The sequence below is a fragment of the Schistocerca cancellata genome, chromosome 7 (assembly GCF_023864275.1).
Source record: "Schistocerca cancellata isolate TAMUIC-IGC-003103 chromosome 7, iqSchCanc2.1, whole genome shotgun sequence".
Classification (NCBI taxonomy): domain Eukaryota; kingdom Metazoa; phylum Arthropoda; class Insecta; order Orthoptera; family Acrididae; genus Schistocerca; species Schistocerca cancellata.
Window position 1 is genome coordinate 22,386,936 of NC_064632.1, and position 23,695 is coordinate 22,410,630.

Consider the following 23,695-nt stretch of genomic DNA (forward strand, 5'->3'; position numbering starts at 1 on the left):
CGTGTTGAGCAATTCGGCGGTACGTCCACCCGGCCTCCCGCATGCCCACTATACGCCCTCGCTCAAAGTCCGTCAACTGCACATACGGTTCACGTCCACGCTGTCGCGGCATGCTACCAGTGTTAAAGACTGCGATGGAGCTCCGTATGCCACGGCAAACTGGCTGACACTGACGGCGGCGGTGCACAAATGCTGCGCAGCTAGCGCCATTCGACGGCCAACACCGCGGTTCCTGGTGTGTCCGCTGTGCCGTGCGTGTGATCATTGCTTGTACAGCCCTCTCGCAGTGTCCGGAGCAAGTATGGTGGGTCTGACACACCGGTGTCAATGTGTTCTTTTTTCCATTTCCAGGAGTGTATGATGCTGTTTACAAGTGGTTTACACAAAAGATATCGGAAGGAGAACCTATCTCAGGCCCCAAGCTGTGTGAGAAGGCAATGCAGTCGAACGAAAGACTTCGCGGGCCTTCGAAGTTTAAAGCGAGCACGGGCTGGTTAAAACGCTTCAAGTCAAGACACGGCATTCGTGAGCTTACAATACAGAGAGGAAAACTGCCGGCTGATTCTTCAGGAGCTGATTCTTTCAAAGTCAAACAAAGGGACGTATTACGGGAAGAAGATTATGCTCTTGAAGACGTTTACAATGCTGACGAAACTGGACTTAACTGGAAAGATTTACCGAGAAAAACTCTTGTTTCACGTCATGAATTAGCAGCACCTGGTCCTAAAACTAGCAAGGACCGTATTACAGCTATGGATTGTGCTAATGCTACTGGAAGTCACCGACTGCCTATGTTCGTCATTGGTAAAAGTAAAAAACCGCGTTGCTTCAAGCATATTAATATGCGAGCCTTGCCTGTTGTGTACACCTCACAAAAGAGTGCCTGGATGGATAGTACGGTTTTCATGAAGTGGTTTCTGGACGTTTTCGTACCCTCTGTAAAAGCTCATCAGCTAAAGAATGAGAAGAGGAAGAAAACACTACTTCTCCTTGACAATACACCAACTCATCCGACATGTGATATTTTAAACCAAAAAGACGAGTTCATAAATGTAATATTTCTTCCACCTAACGTAACCTCCTTATTACAGCCCATGGATCAAGGCGTTATTGAGACTTTCAAACGATATTACAAGAAAGAATTGTTGCGTAAGTTATTTTAGAAAGAGAAGAGGATGGAGAAGAAAGTCTCTTAAGAAATCATAAGAATATTGACTTGAATGACACGTCCTACATGTTCAGCCCAGCATGGAATAGTGTAAAGAAAGAGAATTTGAAGTAAGTCTGGAATAAAATTTTGGACACAGAACAAAATTCATAACGTATGATTGAAAATGACGAACAGAATGATATGTCCGAAATTCTCGGAATGCTAAAAGAAATACACTCCTGGAAATGGAAAAAAGAACACATTGACACCGGTGTGTCAGACCCACCATACTTGCTCCGGACACTGCGAGAGGGCTGTACAAGCAATGATCACACGCACGGCATAGCGGACACACAAGGAACCGCGGTGTTGGCCGTCGAATGGCGCTAGCTGCGCAGCATTTGTGCACCGCCGCCGTCAGTGTCAGCCAGTTTGCCGTGGCATACGGAGCTCCATCGCAGTCTTTAACACTGGTAGCATGCCGCGACAGCGTGGACGTGAACCGTATGTGCAGTTGACGGACTTTGAGCGAGGGCGTATAGTGGGCATGCGGGAGGCCGGGTGGACGTACCGCCGAATTGCTCAACACGTGGGGCGTGAGGTCTCCACAGTACATCGATGTTGTCGCCAGTGGTCGGCGGGAGGTGCACGTGCCCGTCGACCTGGGACCGGACCGCAGCGACGCACGGATGCACGCCAAGACCGTAGGATCCTACGCAGTGCCGTAGGGGACCGCACCGCCACTTCCCAGCAAATTAGGGACACTGTTGCTCCTGGGGTATCGGCGAGGACCATTCGCAACCGTCTCCATGAAGCTGGGCTACGGTCCCGCACACCGTTAGGCCGTCTTCCGCTCACGCCGCAACATCGTGCAGCCCGCCTCCAGTGGTGTCGCGACAGGCGTGAATGGAGAGACGAATGGAGACGTGTCGTCTTCAGCGATGAGAGTCGCTTCTGCCTTGGTGCCAATGATGGTCGTATGCGTATTTGGCGCCGTGCAGGTGAGCGCCACAATCAGGACTGCATACGACCGAGGCACACAGGGCCAGCACCCGGCATCATGGTGTGGGGAGCGATCTCCTACACTGGCCGTACACCACTGGTGATCGTCGAGGGGACACTGAATAGTGCACGGTACATCCAAACCGTCATCGAACCCATCGTTCTACCATTCCTAGACCGGCAAGGGAACTTGCTGTTCCAACAGGACAATGCACGTCCGCATGTATCCCGTGCCACCCAACGTGCTCTAGAAGGTGTAAGTCAACTACCCTGGCCAGCAAGATCTCCGGATCTGTCCCCCATTGAGCATGTTTGGGACTGGATGAAGCGTCGTCTCACGCGGTCTGCACGTCCAGCACGAACGCTGGTCCCACTGAGGCGCCAGGTGGAAATGGCATGGCAAGCCGTTCCACAGGACTACATCCAGCATCTCTACCATCGTCTCCATGGGAGAATAGCAGCCTGCATTGCTGCGAAAGGTGGATGTACACTGTACTAGTGTCGACATTGTGCATGCTCTGTTGCCTGTGTCTATGTGCCTGTGGTTCTGTCAGTGTGATCATGTGATGTATCTGACCCCAGGAATGTGTCAATAAAGTTTCCCCTTCCTGGGACAATGAATTCACGGTGTTCTTATTTCAATTTCCAGGAGTGTAGATTGCACGAATCTGATGAAGAAGACGTTCATAAATGGATGAATATGGATTATACAGATCCAGGACACCCAATCATGGAGGACAGCGAGATTGTAAACGTCGTCACTGATAAAGATGACGCCGCCAGCATCTCATCAATCAGTGCTCCAGAAAGTGAAGATGAAAGTATACCTACAACCTCTGAGGCGTTCACTTGTTTAGATACTGCCTTGCGATGGTTTGAAGCCCAAGATGAAAGGGACCAGTTTCAGATATCTGTAACGAAAAAAGTATGTGACTTAGCTGCTCGTAAGTGTGTATGTAATGTGTACATATTTTTATTAAATAAACGTTGTCACATACTATATATTCCTACTGAAGTTGCCTTTGTATGTCACTTTGTAATACTAGAAGAGATGCCTGTTTTTATGAATAAAGTAACTGTACAGTACTTCTTTTTGGCAAATAAACATGTACAGTTCGATTATCCGAACAAACCAGTTTTCCGAACACCCATGTCCCCCAATTACTTCGGATAATCGACGCTCTACTGTAGTTGGTATTTACACAGGCGGCAATAAGTGTAGGGTGTAGCAAATGTAAGTCCGAATATTTCTATATGAGACAGAGGACGATGTACTGACACCCTCACACTTGAAACTTCCTGGCAGATTAAAACTGTGTGCCCGACCGAGACTCGAACTCGGGACCTTCGCCTTTCGCGGGCAAGTGCTCTATCAACTGAGCTACCGAAGCACGATTCACGTCCGGTGCTCACAGCTTTACTTCTGCCAGTACCTCGTCTCCTACCTTCCAAACTTTACAGAAGCTCTCCTGGGAACCTTGCAGAACTAGCACTCCTGAAAGAAAGGATATTGCGGAGACATGGCTTAGCCACAGCCTGGGGGTTGTTTCCAGAATGAGATTTTCACTCTGCAGCGGAGTGTGCGCTGATATGAAACTTCCTGGCAGATTAAAACTGTGTGCCCGACCGAGACTCGAACTCGGGACCTTTGCCTTTCGCGGGCAAGTGCTCTACCAACTGAGCTACCGGAGCACGACTCACGTCCGGTACTCACAGCTTTACTTCTGCCAGTACCTCGTCTCCTACCTTCCAAACTTTACAGAAGCTCTCCTGCGAACCTTGCAGACCTAGCACTCCTGGAAGAAAGGATATAGCGGGGACATGGATTAGCCACAGCCTGGGGGTTGTTTCCAGAATGAGATTTTCACTCTGCAGCGGAGTGTGCGCTGATATGAAACTTCCTGGCAGATCAAAACTGTGTGCCCGACCGAGACTCGAACTCGGGACCTTTGCCTTTCGCGGGCAAGTGCTCTACCAACTGAGCTACCGAAGCACGACTCACGTCCGGTACTCACAGCTTTACTTCTGCCAGTACCTCGTCTCCTACCTTCCAAACTTTACAGAAGCTCTCCTGCGAACCTTGCAGAACTAGCACTCCTGAAAGAAAGGATATTGCGGAGACATGGCTTAGCCACAGCCTGGGGGTTGTTTCCAGAATGAGATTTTCACTCTGCAGCGGAGTGTGCGCTGATATGAAACTTCCTGGCAGATTAAAACTGTGTGCCCGACCGAGACTCGAACTCGGGACCTTTGCCTTTCGCGGGCAAGTGCTCTACCAACTGAGCTACCGGAGCACGACTCACGTCCGGTACTCACAGCTTTACTTCTGCCAGTACCTCGTCTCCTACCTTCCAAACTTTACAGAAGCTCTCCTGCGAACCTTGCAGAACTAGCACTCCTGAAAGAAAGGATATTGCGGAGACATGGCTTAGCCACAGCCTGGGGGTTGTTTCCAGAATGAGATTTTCACTCTGCAGCGGAGTGTGCGCTGATATGAAACTTCCTGGCAGATTAAAACTGTGTGCCCGACCGAGACTCGAACTCGGGACCTTTGCCTTTCGCGGGCAAGTGCTCTACCAACTGAGCTACCGAAGCACGACTCACGTCCGGTACTCACAGCTTTACTTCTGCCAGTACCTCGTCTCCTACCTTCCAAACTTTACAGAAGCTCTCCTGCGAACCTTGCAGAACTAGCACTCCTGAAAGAAAGGATATTGCGGAGACATGGCTTAGCCACAGGCTGGGGGTTGTTTCCAGAATGAGATTTTCACTCTGCAGCGGAGTGTGCGCTGATATGAAACTTCCTGGCAGATTAAAACTGTGTGCCCGACCGAGACTCGAACTCGGGACCTTTGCCTCTCGCGGGCAAGTGCTCTACCAACTGAGCTACCGAAGCACGACTCACGTCCGGTACTCACAAGTTTCATATCAGCGCACACTCCGCTGCAGAGTGAAAATCTCATTCTGGACCCTCACACTTATCAGACTGAACACCGACCACCGACCAGCTATCGATATAAACCCTTCCAGGCAATAGCAGCGTCACCTGGCGAGGAATGTCTGCTTGTCGCACACACGCACGGTGCATGTAGTAGCAGTGAGCCTGCTACTCGTGTGTAGACTGGGGAAGGCGCACGATCTGTCTGAGTTCGACCGAGGGCAGATTGTTATGGCTGGCAGGTCCGGCACGAGCATTTCGGAAACTGCATGAGCTGTTGGGTGTTCCAAGACCTCTGTGGTGAGTGTCTTGAAAACGTGGAGCAACCAATGTGAAACCACATCCACACGTCATTGGTTTTGGCGGCCACTTCACTTTACAGATGTCGGACGTCGTAAGCTGGGCAGATTGGTAAAACAAAACAGGTTGCGAACTGCGGCGGAACTAGGATCAGACTTTAGTGCTGGGCACACAGTGAAACGAAGACTCCTAACTATGGCCCTCTTCAGCCTACAGTCCATGCATGGGACAAAGTTAACACCACCACATTGACCAGTACGACTGAAATGGGCACGTGACTATACGGAATGGACTTTGGCGCAGTGGCAGAGTGTTGCATGATCTGATTAAGCCTGAGAAATTCTTATCATGCCGATGAGAGGGTGCGAATCCTTCGTCTTACAGGGGAACAGTTCCTTGACGTACTGCAGGATGGAGACAACGTGACAGCGGCTCCGTTATGCTCTGGGAACATTCACATGGACATCCATGGGTCCAGTGGAGCTTGTGGAACGCACCATGGTGGTTCAAATGGATCTAAGCACTATAAGACTTAACGTCTGAGGTCATCAGTCCTCTAGACTTAGAACTACTTAAACCTAACTAGCCTAAGGACAGCACACACATCCGTGCCTGAGGCAGGATTCGAATCTGCGACCGTAGCAGCAGCGTGGTTCCGGAATGAAGTGCCTAGAACCGCTCGGCCACCACCGTGATGGCCAAGGATATCGTACACTGTTTGCAGACCGTATACACCCCTTCATGACGATCAGTTATCCTGAGAGCAGTGGAATTTTTCCACAAGATAATGCACCTCATCACAAGGCGAGGAGTGTGGATAATTGGTTCGAAGAATACAGTGGTAAGTTCCAGTTGATGTTTTGCCCCCTCCCAGTTCACCAAATCTGATCCTGATCGAACACATCTGTGATGTGATTGTACGTCGCGTCCGAACTCATCGCACGCCTCCCCGTAATTTACGGGAAGGGGGTGACTTGTGTGTGCAGACGCGGTGCCACCTCCCTCCAGCGAGAGACTAAGGCCGCATTGCTTCCGTGCCACCACGTGTTGCAGCTTCTACCCGTGCTAAAGGTGCAAATACCGTGTATTAAGAAGATGGTAACAATATTCTGGCCGGTCAGTGTACATCAGTATGTACGTCGTTTGCAGTCTGATAATAGTTCTAGGTGTTGCGACGAATATGTTTATACGTTAACCAGTACCTCGAAGTCCATTGGCTATAGCCAGTCATTAATGTTTAGGAAAGAATACATTGAAAGCCTCTATGAGGGTGAAGAGTTGTCTGATGCGATAGAAGAAGAAACAGGAGTCGATTTAGAAGAGATAGGGGATCCAGTATTAGAATCGGAATTTAAAAGAGCTTTGGAGGACTTATGGTCAAAAAGGCAGAAAGGATAGATAACATTCGATCAGAATTTCTAAAATCATTGGGGGAAGTGGCAACAAAACGACTATTCACGTTAGTGTGTAGAATATATGAGTCTGGCGATATACCATCTGACTTTCGGAAAAGCATCATCCACACAATTCCGAAGACGGCAAGAGCTGACAAATGCGAGAATTATCGCGCAATCAGCTTAACAGCTCACGCATCGAAGCTGCTTCCATGAATAACCTACAGAAGAATGGAAAAGAAAATTAAGAATGCGCTAGGTGACGATCAGTTTGGCTTTAGGATAAGTAAAGGGACGAGAGAGGCAATTCTGACCTTACGGCTAATAATGGAAGCAAGGCTAAAGAAAAATCAAGACACTTTCATAGGATTTGTCGACCTGGAAAAAGCGTTCGACAATATAAAATGGTGCAAGCTGTTCGAGATTCTGAAAAAAGTACGGGTAAGCTATAGGGAGAGACGGGTCATATACAATATGTACAACAACCAAGAGGGAATAATAAGAGTGGACGATCAAGAACGAAGTGCTCGTATTAAGAAGGGTGTAAGACAAGGCTGTAACCTTTCGCCCCTACTCTTCAATCTGTACATCGAGGAAGCAATGATGGAATAAAAGAAAGGTTCAGGAGTGGAATTAAAATACAAGGTGAAAGGATATCAATGATACGATTCGCTGATGACATTGCTATCCTCAGTGACAGTGAAGAAGAATTAAATGATCTGCTGAACGGAATGAACAGTCTAATAAGTACACAGTATGGTTTGAGAGTAAATCGGAGAATGACGAAGGTAATGAGAAGTAGTAGAAATGAGAACAGCGAGAAACTTAACATCAGGATTGCTGGTCACGAATTCAATGAAGTTAAGGAATTCTGCTACCTAGGCAGTAAAATAACCAATGACGGACGGAGCAAGGAGGACATCAAAAGCAGACTCGCTATGGCAAAAAAATCCTTTCCGGCCAAGAGAAGTCTACTAATATCAAATACCGGCCTTAATTTGGGGAAGAAATTTCTGCGGATGTACGTCTGGAGTTCAGCATTTTATGGTAGTGAAACATGGACTGTGGGAAAACCGGAACAGAAGAGAATCGAAGCATTTGAGATGTGGTGCTATAGACGAATGTTGAAAGTTAGGTGGACTGATAAGGTAAGGAATGTGGAGGTTCTACGCAGAATCGGAGAGGAAAGGAATATGTGGAAAACACTGATACGGAGAAGGGACAGGATGATAGGACATCAGACATGAGGGAATGACTTCCATTGTACTAGAGGAAGCTGTAGAGGGCAAAAACTGTTGAGGAAGACAGAGATTGGAATACGTCAAGCAAATAACTGAGGACGTAGGTTGCAAGTGCTACTCTGAGATGAAGAGGTTAGCACAGGAAAGGAATTCGTGGCGAGCCGCATCAAACCAGTCAGTAGACTGATGACCAAAAAAAAAAAAAAAGTTTATTTTTCCCTAGGCAGCAGGTCATGTGTTGCAATGTGGATGCGGGGACACAAAACTGTGCAGAAAACGTCAGGTCGTAAGTTTGTGTCGTGTTTGTGGGAGACTGCTCTACCCAGAGAAAAACCAGCCCATACACAGATGCGTGTCCATATTGAGGTATCACATATAAATATATCTGCATTTATGTCAATTACACACTGTATACTGTGTTTGGTTAACCCAATGCCAACTTTGTTTTGTATACAGGCAGTTATAATAAGGTAGTTCTACTGGAGGTACTATACGTCTAAAAGAACGGCAACATCTGATAATAATTAATGTGTCCAAGAACCAGTACCGGTATAAATGTTCATATATCTACCAATCCGTCTTCTTATTGCCACAAATCTGCTGGGTTGCATACACCATGGGTAGTGATGGATGTTATTACTATACCTTAACACAACCTTCAGCCCTTTCTAGTCAATTGTGCCACAAATTCCTCTTCTCCCCAATTCTATCCAATACCTGCTCACTAGTTATGTGATCTATCCATATTCTGAGGCATCAAGGGTTCACCAATTTAGTATTGGAGGGCAGCGTGGAGGGAAACCCAGAGATGAATACACTAAACAGATTCAGAAGGATATAGGTTGCAGTAGGTACTGGGAAATGAACAAGCTTGCGCAAGATAGAGTAGCATGGAGAGCTGCATGAAACCAGTCTCTGGACTGAAGAACACAACGACAGCCGGCCGGAGTGGCCGTGCGGTTCTAGGCGCTGCAGTCTGGAACCGATTGACCGCTACGGTCGCAGGTTCGATTCCTGTCTCTGGCATGGCTGCGTGTGATGTCCTTAGGTTAGTTAGGTTTAATTAGTTCTAAATTCCAGGCGACTGATGACCTCAGAAGTTAAGTCGCATAGTGCTCAGAGCCATTTGAACTATTTGAACCACAACAGCAACAACAGCAACAGTCTCCGTATCAACAGGATGTGCCATTTTGATTTGCCATCTCTCGCGGCGTATAGTGAAACTGTGGCCTGGAGATTTTAATGTGTATCAAGACTACACATAACATACCTGCGGACAAACAATTTGTGACCTAATTATCCTTTTTCAGATGACAATAAGAACTTCATGATTACCCGACGTAAGCAAGGGAAGTTTCGAATGCTGTGCGGCTGCGGTCTGAGGATGCAACGAGAACAGCGTTCCGACCACAAAGTGCCGCGCCGTGACCTCAGCACCGTAGGAACGCCAGCAGCGCAGCCGCAAATCCCTCTTAGGTCCGCAGCTGTTCGCAGCGGAAAGCATCGGATTTGCCCCTGGAAAATCGAAGGCGCAGCCGAAAGCTGAGCGGCGCCAACACGGGGCCGCGTTCGCTGCCGGGGCCACCCCCTCCCCACCCACCCCCACCACCCACGCACTTCGCTTCGACCTCCTGTACCCTGCCATTCCGCGCTGCACAACCATTAGTGGCCCCTCCCCGGGCCGCCGACACGGAGGAAACGCTGTTGCGAACTGGCTGCCAGCTTTTATTTCGATTTACATGCCGAATGCCTCTTTTTCCAACTTCTATGGACTCCGACAAAGCGGCTTCCGTTACTTAACCCCGTGAATTCCTGAGGATCGGAAAGTGGTCTAAGTTCGCACACCTAAGTGTCTATGATGACGGTTTACCAGAAAGGCTGATCCTCGTTCTGTGTGACGGTAGCCAGGTCAGTATTGCGGTATAAAATGAAGTGGCTTTAACATATCTAATTCATCATGTAAGGGATTTGAATTACACCGAAATTATCAAATACCTAAATTCATTTCTGTCGAATGTGTATAAAAAGTGTCTACAGGTACCGTATGCAGCACGTCAGTCTTGTTTCTGAATGGACGACATTAACACAATAAGTAAAATTTAGAGAGAGACTGGATTCAAATGGTGGTTGTGAGGATTTCTTAGGACGGTGGCTACTCACCGAGCTCCTTTTGCAATTTGAGAGAAGAGTGATGGCGTCATTATTTCTTTGTAGATGTACTGTGGCCTTCTGATTAGGGAACCACGAACCTTTATGAAATTGTTGAATTGCAGGTGTTAATGTGATTAATGTATTTTCCAGACAATATCTACTGTGATCATGGATGCCCCACTGTTTGATTCATACCTGACTGGTGGAAATATATTTTCTGTGACTACAGTACCAGGTACCACTGGTTTTGTTCAGTTTGGTTTTTCCTCTGTGTAACTGAGAATATGACATATTGGCGTATGTTCCTTTAAAAAAAAAAAAAGGCCGTGAAACCTTACCACCATGAAGGTAGAGCGACTCCAAAGATTGCACTTTATTTTGCTCTTTCACTTTAGGCTCCCTATCACCACAGAAAGACAACGCAAAATGAAATATTCAAATTTTAAGATGTAACCACCGTATCGATGGTACAATATTTACATACGCAATCCACCTTCACATGTGAGTTTCACAAGGTACGTTTTCAATGGTACCGCTGCTGGCAAGATTATATATATTTGATGATGTTCGCTCTGATTTTGTGTTTAGCGTTTGGCGATGACGCTGTGGTTCCAGTGTATTAGGATATGTTTTTATATAACAGATCTGAAAATGATCATTATAGAACGCAACCGGTACTCTGATGACATAAAAGTTTTGACCATGGACGTTAAGTAAAGGAAAATTCCTTCCAAATTAGAGGCAGCCAGTTCTAGTGTGCATAATGGACGATAACACTTCTAACACTATCTGACCATGAACGACATAAGTGGTAAGTTCCCTTTCTAATCACTATGCTCTAGAGCATTTTACTGGTACGTTACAAACCTATCTATGGTATCTTATGGTGTCCGAGCGTATTAAAATGTCGTTGGCCATTTGTCCGTAAGGTGGGAACGGTAACAGCTACTGCCCCACGTGGCTCTTGTATAAACATAAATTCCATGGATTATCCGAGAGGAGTAGATGAGTACAGTACGTGGCGGGAAGCGTTTGTGATGGTAAAACGTGGAGGTATTCGCAAACTCGGGGTAAGTGAACATAGGATCAAATCATTTACGGTTCGTGCTATCGCCAAAACCCTGTAAATTTAGAGCCCAACACCAATACTTCTCAAAGAAAGAACAGAAGGATTGATCAGGTTGACGAACTGTACTTGATCTCCCAAATGTCACAGACGTTAACCACCGCGCGGGGTAGTCGTAGCCGGCCGGGGTGGCCCAGCGGTTCTAGGCGCTTCAGTCTGGAACCGCGCGACCGCTACGGTCGCAGGTTGGAATCCTGCCCCGGGCATGGATGTGTGTGACGGCCTTAGGTTAGTTAGGTTTAAGTAGTTCTAAGTTCTAGGCGACTGATGACCTGACTAGTTAAGTCCCATAGCGCTCAGAGCCATTTGAACCATTTTTTTTTTTTTGTTACGATTCATAAAATTGTTAAATAAGATTTACACAGACGTCAGTTTTACAATTTGTAAAAGCTCGACTAAAGTAGTGGTGTGAAAAGTTGAGTCACTGGAGACCGAGACAGGACGAATTTAGGAAATAATTGGTGCAGTCGCATATGTTTGTACGGTGGTAGGAAGGAATGCCATGAACAAAATTTTGGATAGGCTGATCGGTGAGCGCTGAGTGCGTGAGTGGGGATGAAATTTAAGAACAGTTTTGTACGTTTTTCTCGAACAGTCCGAATAGTACCACCTCTAGCGAAAACGTATCCCAGTACAAAGGTTAACCACATTTAATTTCCTTCAAAAAGTCATGTTCATTTTTTTGGAGTTATTTTTATCAAAGCCAAGATCCCTTGATTTTAAGACCTTTATTCCAATTACTAGTTTGGATAGGAGTGAAGGTCTTAATACCAAGCGATCTTTGGTTTCACAAACATCAACATGCGTAACGTTTTTGTATCACTAATGCTTTGTGCATATCTAGTGACAGGATATGAAAATCTCGTGCGAGTTTTATGAAGGCGAGAAATAACATTGCAGGTTGCATAAAACGACATCAGTAAGGGCAGATGACACTCCCCCTATATACACTCCTGGAAATGGAAAAAAGAACACATTGACACCGGTGTGTCAGACCCACCATACTTGCTCTGGACACTGCGAGAGGGCTGTACAAGCAATGATCACACGCACGGCACAGCGGAAACACCAGGAACCGCGGTGTTGGCCGTCGAATGGCGCTAGCTGCGCAGCATTTGTGCACCGCCGCCATCAGTGTCAGCCAGTTTGCCGTAGCATACGGAGCTCCATCGCAGTCTTTAACACTGGTAGCATGCCGCGACAGCGTGGACGTGAACCGTATGTGCAGTTGACGGACTTTGAGCGAGGGCGTATAGTGGGCATGCGGGAGGCCGGGTGGACGTACCGCCGAATTGCTCAACACGTGGGGCGTGAGGTCTCCACAGTACATCGATGTTGTCGCCAGTGGTCGGCGGAAGGTGCACGTGCCCGTCGACATGGGACCGGACCGCAGCGACGCACGGATGCACGCCAAGACCGTAGGATCCTACGCAGTGCCGTAGCGGACCGCACCGCCACTTCCCAGAAAATTAGGGACACTGTTGCTCCTGGGGTATCGGCGAGGACCATTCGCAACCGTCTCCATGAAGCTGGGCGACGGTTCCGCACACCGTTAGGCCGTCTTCCGCTCGCGCCCCAACATCGTGCAGCCCGCCTCCAGTGGTGTCGCGACAGGCGTGAATGGAGGGACGAATGGAGACGTGTCGTCTTCAGCGATGAGAGTCGCTTCTGCCTTGGTGCCAATGATGGTCGTATGCGTGTTTGGCGCCGTGCAGGTGAGCGCCACAATCAGGACTGCATACGACTGAGGCACACAGGGCCAACACCCGGCATCATGGTGTGGGGAGCGATCTCCTACACTGGCCGTACACCACTGGTGATCGTCGAGGGGACACTGAATAGTGCACGGTACATCCAAACCGTCATCGAACCCATCGTTCTACCATTCCTAGACCGGCAAGGGAACTTGCTGTTCCAACAGGACAATGCACGTCCGCATGTATCCCGTGCCACCTAACGTGCTCTAGAAGGTGTAAGTCTACTACCCTGGTCAGCAAGATCTCCGGATCTGTCCCCAATTGAGCATGTTTGGGACTGGATGAAGCGTCGTCTCACGCGGTTTGCACATCCAGCACGAACGCTGGTCCAACTGTGGCGCCAGGTGGAAATGGCATGGCAAGCCGTTCCACAGGACTACATCCAGCATCTCTACGATCGTCTCCATGGGAGAATAGCAGCCTGCATTGCTGCGAAAGGTGGATATTCACTGTACTAGTGCCGACATTGTGCATGCTCTGTTGCCTGTGTCTATGTGCCTGTGGTTCTGTCAGTGTGATCATGTGATGTATCTGACCCCAGGAATGTGTCAATAAAGTTTCCCCTTACTGGGACAATGAATTCACGATGTTCTTATTTCAATTTCCAGGAGTGTACATGATCTAGTAGAACGCGTCAAAGCTCTCTAAGAGTCCCTGTAAGAAGGTAGCAACGGCAGAAAACAATATCGACTTGCAAAATGACCTACAAAGTGTTGATGAATGGTGCACGATCTCACAGTTAGCCCTGAACATAAATTAATGTAACATATTGCGCATAAACATGAAAGAAATTCAGCTAAACTATTGACAAATAGTGGGAAACGGTACATACCTTAAAATGTTTAGGAATAACTCTCTAGGACTACCTTAGGTGTAACGTCCACGTAAAACAAACAGAAAGAACAGCAGATGCAGGACTGAGATTCATTGAAAAGACTCTTGGTGAAATGTAACTCACGCATGAAAGAAGTGATTTACAAGGCGCTTTTTCGACTGTTTCTTAATTATTGTTCATCAGTCTGGGACTCTAACCATGAGAGACTGATAGAAGAGACAAGGAAGATCCACTGACGAGCGGCGCGTTTTCTTCACGGGTTCGTATAGTAGGCACGAGAGCGTTACAGGGATGCTCAACAAATTCCGGTGAGTGACTCTGAAAGAGAGGCGTTGAGCATAAGTGGAGAAGGAGAGGCGGTTAACATTTCAAATACCTAGACTCTGGGGAAAGTCCGCCACGATATTACTTCCCGCCACATACATCTCACGAAATGACCACTATGGGAAAATCCGAGGAATTACGGCTAACAGAGAGGCTCATCGAAAATCATTTATTCGATGCGCCATTCTCGAATGGAAGTGGGAAAATGGGAACAGTTAGTGGCACAGAAGTACCCTCCGCCACACACTGTCAGGCGGGCGGCTTGTGGAGTATTGGTGTGGATGTGTGAAGGGATGCATGTAGTCCGCAGTAATGTTCGTCTCGTTCGCAGCTATCAAGTTGCTTTCGATTATCACCACAAGTTCGATGAAAGCCCACCGACCTCCAAGTTCTTTGATAAGTTGTGCACGAGCAACACCTTATCACCAACTCGTGGTTTCGCCATCCCTTATCCAATGTCCAGAGAAGCTCACCATAGCAGCACGTGGGCAGCTGGCCAGATAAATCCAACCACTAAACGTCCGTGCTTCGGAAAAAATCGATCACTACCATGTCACGTGCGCGCAACGTAGCCATGTGACATTCCATCTCGCGGTGGGCAGTGGTTCATCGGTGACAGCAAACCCCCTGTAACAATCATCGGAATGTTCCAAGCCAGATGACAGAGCGGTATTATCTGTGGAATATTAGCGTGGCAGTCCATGGGTGATCTCATCATTCTGGAAGACACAATGAATCAACAGAAGTATGCACCTATGATGCGGACCATGTCCACCATTACATGCAGTTTGCTTTTCCTGGGCAAGACGGGATCTACCAGCAGCACAGTGCAACGTTTTACACAGTTGGTAATGTACGTGCGTATTTCGAAGAGAAACGCGATGAGTTTCCTGTACTCCCCTGGTCACCAGATTTCCTCTTATATGAACCCAATTGAGATGTAAGGTGTCAGGCAAATCCAACACCTTCCATGAAAACCCTGAAATGATAAGCAAATCCAGTAGTATGTCACATAGCTCCGAATAAATCGTGACAATAAATTAACCAAAGTAATACGAGTAACGAGTGAGCAAATGGAATACCACAGACTAACACAAGAACGCCTAAATGCATGTCATAACTTCCCACCGTGAGACAGACGCAGTTCTGAGTGGAGAAACGAGAACAGAAGCCGAGAGCAGAACCGTGTTAAGCTGGAAGGCCCTACGATAAGGGACGGACGGACACCCACATTGCCAGCTAACAGCTAGGACCGCACCACCCGCAAGTTTTTAGCGTGAGACTTTTTCGCGTCTCTGTTACGTTAGGACCACCCCCCAGCCTATGTTAAAAGCTAGAGCCCTCCAGAAGAACAGTATAGATCTCACGATAACGCTAAAAGGACCACACCAGCTGCAAGTTTTAGCGTGAGACTTTTTCGTGTCTCTGTTACGTTGCTAACTTTAAAAACATTGCCCCACCACGAAAAGTATAACGTTTCTCATTGGATAGACAGAATTTTTGTAGGCGGAGCTTAAGGTTAACATTCAGACCCTGATTGGTCAGATGAAAACACAGCCAGATAGTTTTTTTAAACCAACTTCGGTAAATAGTAGTAAGGAGAAGTTAGGAGCGAGTTGCTTCCGAGAGGGCGAGCTGGACGGAGCTGCGCCGGCCGCTGCCCCCTGACGAACACCGTCAAGGTGATGAACGCACGCAATGCCACATTTTTGAGCGCATAAGGCTTCACTCAGAACTGCAGAAGTCTCATCTGTTACAACCCCTTTTTGCGTAATACTAGTGTCGATAGTCAATTAAAGCTCATGGTGTTCACATTTGCCACTTGAAGTAAAAATCTGAAACGCGATGAATTTTCTGTTATATAGTTATTGAGAAGCCACATCAGCCACTGTAATTTACGACAAGTTAGATAAGTAATTAAAGATAATTGAGGGTCACTGTAGACCATTTTGATAGTTTTCTCTTTTGTGAAACTTAATTTAAACCTAGATTATAGATGTGATATTGCATAGGTCATCCTTTGATCCATTGTAGAACTTGGAAACCCACTCAGGGAATATTCGTTCACATTTTTGTTGAACGCAGTTGGTTTTTACCATCCTGTATTAAAACATTTCCTTTTATCAATAGTGCAATTTATAAACGATGTTTTGTGACTAGAATAAAATTTCCAATGGTAAACTTAACTGTTTTTTCGACGTTATTTTACCAGCTAACTAAAAATAGGAAAGCCTTGAACCCCTTCCACTAAATTTAGTTAGTATTAAGATTCTTTTACAGGGAGTGCAGTGGAGCTGACGCTAAAATCATTAAGTATTTGGTTATATCATCGCTAGTCTCACTGAACTCTTCTGAATTCTACATGTCATGTGTGGTCTGGCGTCTCCTTACCAGCAACAGGTCCCAGGTTCAAACTAGTCAATTCCCTAAAAAACACGCTCAGAGCGTCGTTGCGCGAAAGTGGTAGGGAGACACGATATACACTCCTGGAAATTGAAATAAGAACATCGTGAATTCATTGTCCCAGGAAGGGGAAACTTTATTGACACATTCCTGGGGTCAGATACATCACATGATCACACTGACAGAACCACAGGCACATAGACACAGGCAACAGAGCATGCACAATGTCGGCACTAGTACAGTGTATATCCACCTTTCGCAGCAATGCAGGCTGCTATTCTCCCATGGAGACGATCGTAGAGATGCTGGATGTAGTCCTGTGGAACGGCTTGCCATGCCATTTCCACCTGGCGCCTCAGTTGGACCAGCGTTCGTGCTGGACGTGCAGACCGCGTGAGACGACGCTTCATCCAGTCCCAAACATGCTCAATGGGGGACAGATCCGGAGATCTTGCTGGCCAGGGTAGTTGACTTACACCTTCTAGAGCACGTTGGGTGGCACGGGATACATGCGGACGTGCATTGTCCTGTTGGAACAGCAAGTTCCCTTGCCGGTCTAGGAATGGTAGAACGATGGGTTCGATGACGGTTTGGATGTACCGTGCACTATTCAGTGTCCCCTCGACGATCACCAGTGGTGTACGGCCAGTGTAGGAGATCGCTCCCCACACCATGATGCCGGGTGTTGGCCCTGTGTGCCTCGGTCGTATGCAGTCCTGATTGTGGCGCTCACCTGCACGGCGCCAAACACGCATACGACCATCATTGGCACCAAGGCAGAAGTGACTCTCATCGCTGAAGACGACACGTCTCCATTCGTCCCTCCATTCACGCCTGTCGCGACACCACTGGAGGCGGGCTGCATGATGTTGGGGCGTGAGCGGAAGACGGCCTAACGGTGTGCGGGACCGTGGCCCATCTTCATGGAGACGGTTGCGAATGGTCCTCGCCGATACCCCAGGAGCAACAGTGTCCCTAATTTTCTGGGAAGTGGCGGTGCGGTCCGCTACGGCACTGCGTAGGATCATACGGTCTTGGCGTGCATCCGTGCGTCGCTGCGATCCGGTCCCAGGTCGACGGGCACGTGCACCTTCCGCCGACCACTAGCGACAACATCGATGTACTGTGGAGACCTCACGCCCCACGTGTTGAGCAATTCGGCGGTACGTCCACCCGGCCTCCCGCATGCCCACTATACGCCCTCGCTCAAAGTTCGTCAACTGCACATACGGTTCACGTCCACGCTGTCGCGGCATGCTACCAGTGTTAAAGACTGCGATGGAGCTCCGTATGCCACGGCAAACTGGCTGACACTGACGGCGGCGGTGCACAAATGTTGCGCAACTAGCGCCATTCGACGGCCAACACCGCGGTTCCTGGTGTGTCCGCTGTGCCGTGCGTGTGATCATTGCTTGTACAGCCCTCTGGCAGTGTCCGGAGCAAGTATGGTGGGTCTGACACACCGGTGTCAATGTGTTCTTTTTTCCATTTCCAGGAGTGTAGAACAAACAGACACCACGCAGAATGTTTAGATAGAATATACCGGACCTGTTACATAGGGGTCTCCGAGGCAAGTGCCTTAACTGTATTGCGTTCGAAAATGGGACCATCATGCTATTAAGCATGTGGTCACAATATATTCCTCCTCGGTATATTTTTTCTCTTTGACTTTACGCTGCGTAGTTTGACTACTCGTCAAAGTTACAATCCATAAAAGGAGAAGCTGTGATGCACATAACACATGGAGATATGAGTAGATTCACTACATGCTCAAAAGGATCCGCACAAAAAAAAAATGGTTCAAATGGCTCTGAGCACTATGGGACGTAACATCTGAGGTCATCACTCCCCTAGAACTTAGAACTGCTTAAACCTAACTAACCTAAGGGCATCAGCACATCCATGCCCGAGGCAGGATTCGAACCTGCGACCGTAGCAATCGTGCGGTTCCAGACTGAAGCGCCCAGAACCGCTCGGACACCCTGGCCGGCATATCCGGACACCTGGCTGTAAATTGTAACAACTCAGGTACTAAATGTAACACTTCTGTCACTCAATGTAACTGGGTTTTCTCTTTTGATGCTGTCAATTGTCAGGATGAGCATTCTAAAGCATTCTGTCAGGGTGAAAATATTAAATAAATAAACTTTTCTCTCTTAACAACATGTGGGCAGGGTGGGTTCTTCCTTGGCTCGGGTATGAGGTAGAATGAAACAGCACTTTTACATAAGATAACTTTTATTGAAAGTTTCGTACAACTGTATCTTACTGGACGTTCTGGTTCGGAGAGCGGTAGCTGTGTCGTTTGCGTAGCCTTCTGCTGCGGCAGCGGCGGCGGCGGCGGCGGCGGCGGCGGCGTCTGATTACGCGTAGCGGTGTGTATCTCGTGTCGCCGTCTCGCCCAGCTGACCGGAGACGCGCAGCGCGAGGTGGCCCGTTTAATTATTGCGAGCGAAGTCGTGCATCGGATGGTGATACCTTGAATGTGGCGTCCCAGTGTTTCTCTTCTCCAAGCGGCCGCGTGTGTTGTGCGTCGGCCAGCGGAGCGGCGCGGCGGAGGAAGGCCAGTGTCGCGGACTCGAACCACGGACTCCCGCTTGCCAGTCTTCGGCTGTCAGGTCTTCATCCCGGCTCACAGGTGACTGCTGATGTGAGGCCGTCTCCTTCCCGTCCTCACGGGTCACCCGGGTACGTAAAGATCAGACTTCAAATACCTTTTAACTTCTGTCATCTGGCGCCGAGGCTGCTGCTTGCTATTCCATTACAGCGGCGGACTTGGTGCGTCTGTGCATGATGTAGTCTCTTCTTGCATGACGGTCTTCAGCACCGAAACTGACTGAAAACAACTGCTACGCTTCTTCACTTCTTCGTCTTCTTCATCGCTCGTCTCCGTCTTCGTCTCCGTCTTCGTCTCGTCTTCATCTGTCGGGCCCACTGCGTCTCGCGTATTTATTCACTTCAGTTTACTGGAAGTGAACGACTTCACGGTCATTGTCTCTTCTGTCACGTTGAAAAGCTTCTCGAAAAATCTTCTTAACGTCGGTCATTGGCTCTTGGAATGTAGGCGAGGGCCTTTGATCACACATGACCACTGAGAAACACGTGAGCCGGTCATTGCCTCTTCTGTCACGTTGAAAAGCTTCTCGAAGAATCTTCTTAACGTCGGTCATTGGCTCTTGGGTTGTAGGCGAGGGCCTTTGCTCACATGCGACAACTGAGAAACACGTGAGCCGGTCGGGCGATGCCCTGACGGCTGAATCGACAGCGGCCGCTTATGTGGAACTTGCTGACTTCACGGTCATTGTCTCTTCTGTTCTGCTGTTCTGCCCGCTGAATGCCAGTATGTAACTCTCTAAACTAAACCAAGTTTTTCATTTATATTCTAATTTCTGCTTCACTTTGATTTCACTAATTTATTTACTTAAGTACCACTCAACAAAATGACTTACAAGTTTGTGACGCCTTCCATCGGTAGTGCTGGAATTCAATATGGTTTTCACCCACCATTGGCCTTGATGACAGCTTCCACACTGCAGGCATACGTTCAGTCAGGTGCGGGAAGGTTTCTTGGTGAACGGCAGCCCATTCATCATGGAGTCCTGCAGAGAGCAGAGATATCGATGTGAGCCGGTGGGGCCTGGCACAGAGTCAGCGTTCCAAAACATCCCAAAGATGTTCAATAGGATTCAGGTCAGGACTCTGTGCAGGCAAGTCCATTACAGGGATGTTATTTTCGTGTAACCTCTCCACCACAAACCGTGCACTATGAACAGGTGTTCGATCTTGTTGAAAGACGCAATCACCATCCCCGAATTGCTCTTCGAAAGTGGGAAGCAAGAAGGTGCTTAAAACAGCAATGTAGGCTTGTGCTGTAATAGTGTCACGTAATACAACTGGGGGTTCAAGCCCCTTCCATGAGAAACACGACCACACCATAACACCACAACCTTCGAATTTTACTGGTGGCACTACACACGCTAGCAGATGACGTTCACCGGGCATTTGCCGTAATATACCGTTATTTGTCCCTCAACACAAGGGTTTTCCACTGTTGAATCGTCCAATGTTTACGCTCCTTACAGCAAGCGAGGCACCGTTTGGCATTTACCGGTGTGATGTGTGGCTTATGAGCAGCCGCTCGGCCATGAAATCAAAGATTTCTCATATCCTGCTTAGCTGTCATAGTTCGAGGTGCATTCAAGTTCTAAGGCCTCCGATTTTTCTTCTCCGAACTGGAAAGAGATAGAAACATGCGCATTGTTTTAAAATGAGGTCGCGTTTATGTCAATATGTCCCAGAGATGGCAGCACCGTACGGCAGATGGAATTTTACCGCCAGCAGCGAGAATGAGAACTGTTTTAAATACTTAAAATGGCGACGTTTTCCTTACGTGAACAGCGTGCACTCATTCGTTTTCTGAATTTGCGTCCTGTGAAACGAATTGAAATTCATCGACAGTTGAAGGAGACATGTGGTGATGGAGTTATGGATGTGTCGAAAGTGCGTTCGTGGGTGCAACAGTTTAATGAGGGCAGAACATCGTGTGACAACAAACTGAAACAACCTCGAGCTCGCACAAGCCAGTCTGACGTAATGATCGAGAAAGTGGATAGAATTGTTTTGGGTGATCGCCGAATGACTGTTGAACAGATCGCCTCCAGAGTTAGCATTTCTGTGGGTTCTGTGCACACAATCCTGCATGACGACCTGAAAATGCGAAAAGTGTCATCCAGGTGGGTGCCACCAATGCTGACGGACGACCACATGGCTGCCCGTGTGCCATGTTGCCAAGCAATGTTGACGCTCAACGACAGCATGAATGGGACTTTCTTTTCGTCGGTTGTGACAATTGATGAGACGTGGATGCCTATTTTCAATCCAGAAACAAAGCGCCAGTCAGTTCAATGGGAGGACACAGATTCACCACCACCAAAAAACTTTCGGGTAACCGCCAGTGCTGAAAAAAATGATGGTGTCCATGTTCTGGGACAGCGAGGGCGCAATCCTTACCAATTGCGTTCCAAAGGGCACTACGGTAACAGGTGCATCCTACGAAAATGTTTTGAAGAACAAATTCCTTCCTGCACTGCAACAAAAACGTCCGTGAAGGGCTGCGCGTGTGCTGTTTCACCAAGACAACGCACCCGCACATCGAGCTAACGTTACGCAACAGTTTCTTCGTGATAACAACTTTGAAGTGATTCTTCATGCTCCCTTCTCACCTGACCTGGTTCCTAGTGATTTTTGGCTTTTTCCAACAATGAAAGACACTCTCCGTTGCCGCACATTCACCAGCCGTGCTGCTATTGCGTCAGCGATTTTCCAGTGGTCAAAACAGACTCCTAAAGAAGCCTTCGCCGCTGCCATGGAATCATGGCGTCAGCATTGTGAAAAATGTGTGCGTCTGCAGGGCGATTACGTCGAGAAGTAACGCCAGTTTCATCGATTTCGGGTGAGTAGTTATTTAGAGAAAAAAAATCGGAGGCCTTAGAACTTGAATGCACCTCGTACTTGAAGTGGATCCTGTAAGTGATACCCAATCACATGACCACTTTAGAAGTCAGTGAGTTCCGCGGAGCACCCCATTCTGCTCTCTCACGATTTCTAATGACTACTGAGCTCGCTGATATGGAGTACCTGGCAGTAGGTGGCAGCACAATGCAGCTAATACGAAAAACGTTTGTTTCCGGTAGTGTACGGATGCTTTTGATCACATAGTAGAGCAGAAATGACGTGTAAGTGACCTAGCAGTTCAATGAAATAAGATGAAACTTGAAACTTCCTGGCACATTAAAACTATGTGCCGGGCCTAGACTCGAACTCGGGACCTTTGCCTTTCGCGGGCAAGTGGTAGAGCACTTGCCCGCGAAAGGCAAAGGTCCCGAGTAGGAGTCTCGGTCCGCCATACAGTTTTAATCTGCCAGGAAGTTTCATATCAGTGCACACTCCGCTGCAGAGTGAAAATCTCATTCAAGATGAAACTTGGTCGTCTAAGCGAGCAGCTATCATACACTAGCGAAAAACAAAATACAATACCCTCAAGAACATGGGAACTTTATTGTTAATTGAGATCACAAGTAGTTCAGCGTTACCCCTGTATAAGATAACAAATTCACACCATTTATGCCAAACATCTGTCGCCTTTTCTTGCATTTCGGCAAGAATTCTCTTAGGCTGTGGAGCACATGTAATGTCCCGCTACACAGTGTCCAATTCATGTCGATTGGAGACAGGTCTGGTGACATCGCTGTCCATTGCAGTTGTTGTAGACCACGAAGAGCCCTTACGTCTCAGCGCCTTACGTACACTGCGTTGTCCAGCTGAAATAGCACATTATCTTCTTGTTGAATAAATGGTAGTAGCACGGAGAAAACAGTCTGGGCAATGTAGCGGTCACTTTGCGCTACAGAACCACGAAAGCCACTGAGAGTTGTAGTTGATGCCCCCCCCCCCCAAACCATGAAGTCCGGAGTATAAGCTGTTTGTTCTGGGCAAAAACACATCGCAGCATGCCGCTTCCCAAGTCTACGCTGTACACGTTTACGTTCATCATTCGCGTACAGACAGAACTCACTCTCATCACTGAAGACAAAAGAACGCCATTTCACTATGCAGTTCACCCTTTCACAAACACCAGAATGGACGATCTTGGCGGTGTTGTAGCGTCAGTGGTAACGGGGCCTCAGGTACACATGATTCTATTCCTGATGCTAGTAGACGGTTCCTAACACTTCATGGTGACGGAACAGGCTAGAAACGTCCACGCCGCTGTTCTCCGAGACGGACCTTGGTTCAGACAAAGTACTATGGAACTCCACGAAAACACAAACAACATTATAGCTAAATTTATCAAAAGACATCTATGAAGGATGGATAAACGCAGGCCTACTAAACATTTGTAAACTCTTTTAATGTAAGCAAATTAAACAACAGTTACTTGAAAGAAACAGTAGAAGACCAGAAGTTATTAAAGATATAGGAAGAAAACAATAAGGACTTAAAGAAATTCGGAAACAGGAAAACTGGACAAAACACGATAAAAAATATAATAGAAGAAATGGACAGAGGAATGGA

At 47.7% G+C, this 23,695-nt stretch overlaps 2 non-coding genes across 2 annotated transcripts; both read right to left on the minus strand.

Annotated features, from left to right (window-relative positions):
* Positions 1 to 3,770: 3,770 nt before the first annotated feature.
* Trnas-cga (transfer RNA serine (anticodon CGA)) lies at positions 3,771 to 3,845 on the minus strand. Its single transcript has one exon. It is a non-coding gene; the product is annotated as a tRNA-Ser (tRNA).
* A 527-nt stretch (positions 3,846 to 4,372) lies between these two features.
* Positions 4,373 to 4,447, minus strand: Trnas-cga (transfer RNA serine (anticodon CGA)). Its single transcript has one exon. It is a non-coding gene; the product is annotated as a tRNA-Ser (tRNA).
* Positions 4,448 to 23,695: the final 19,248 nt, after the last annotated feature.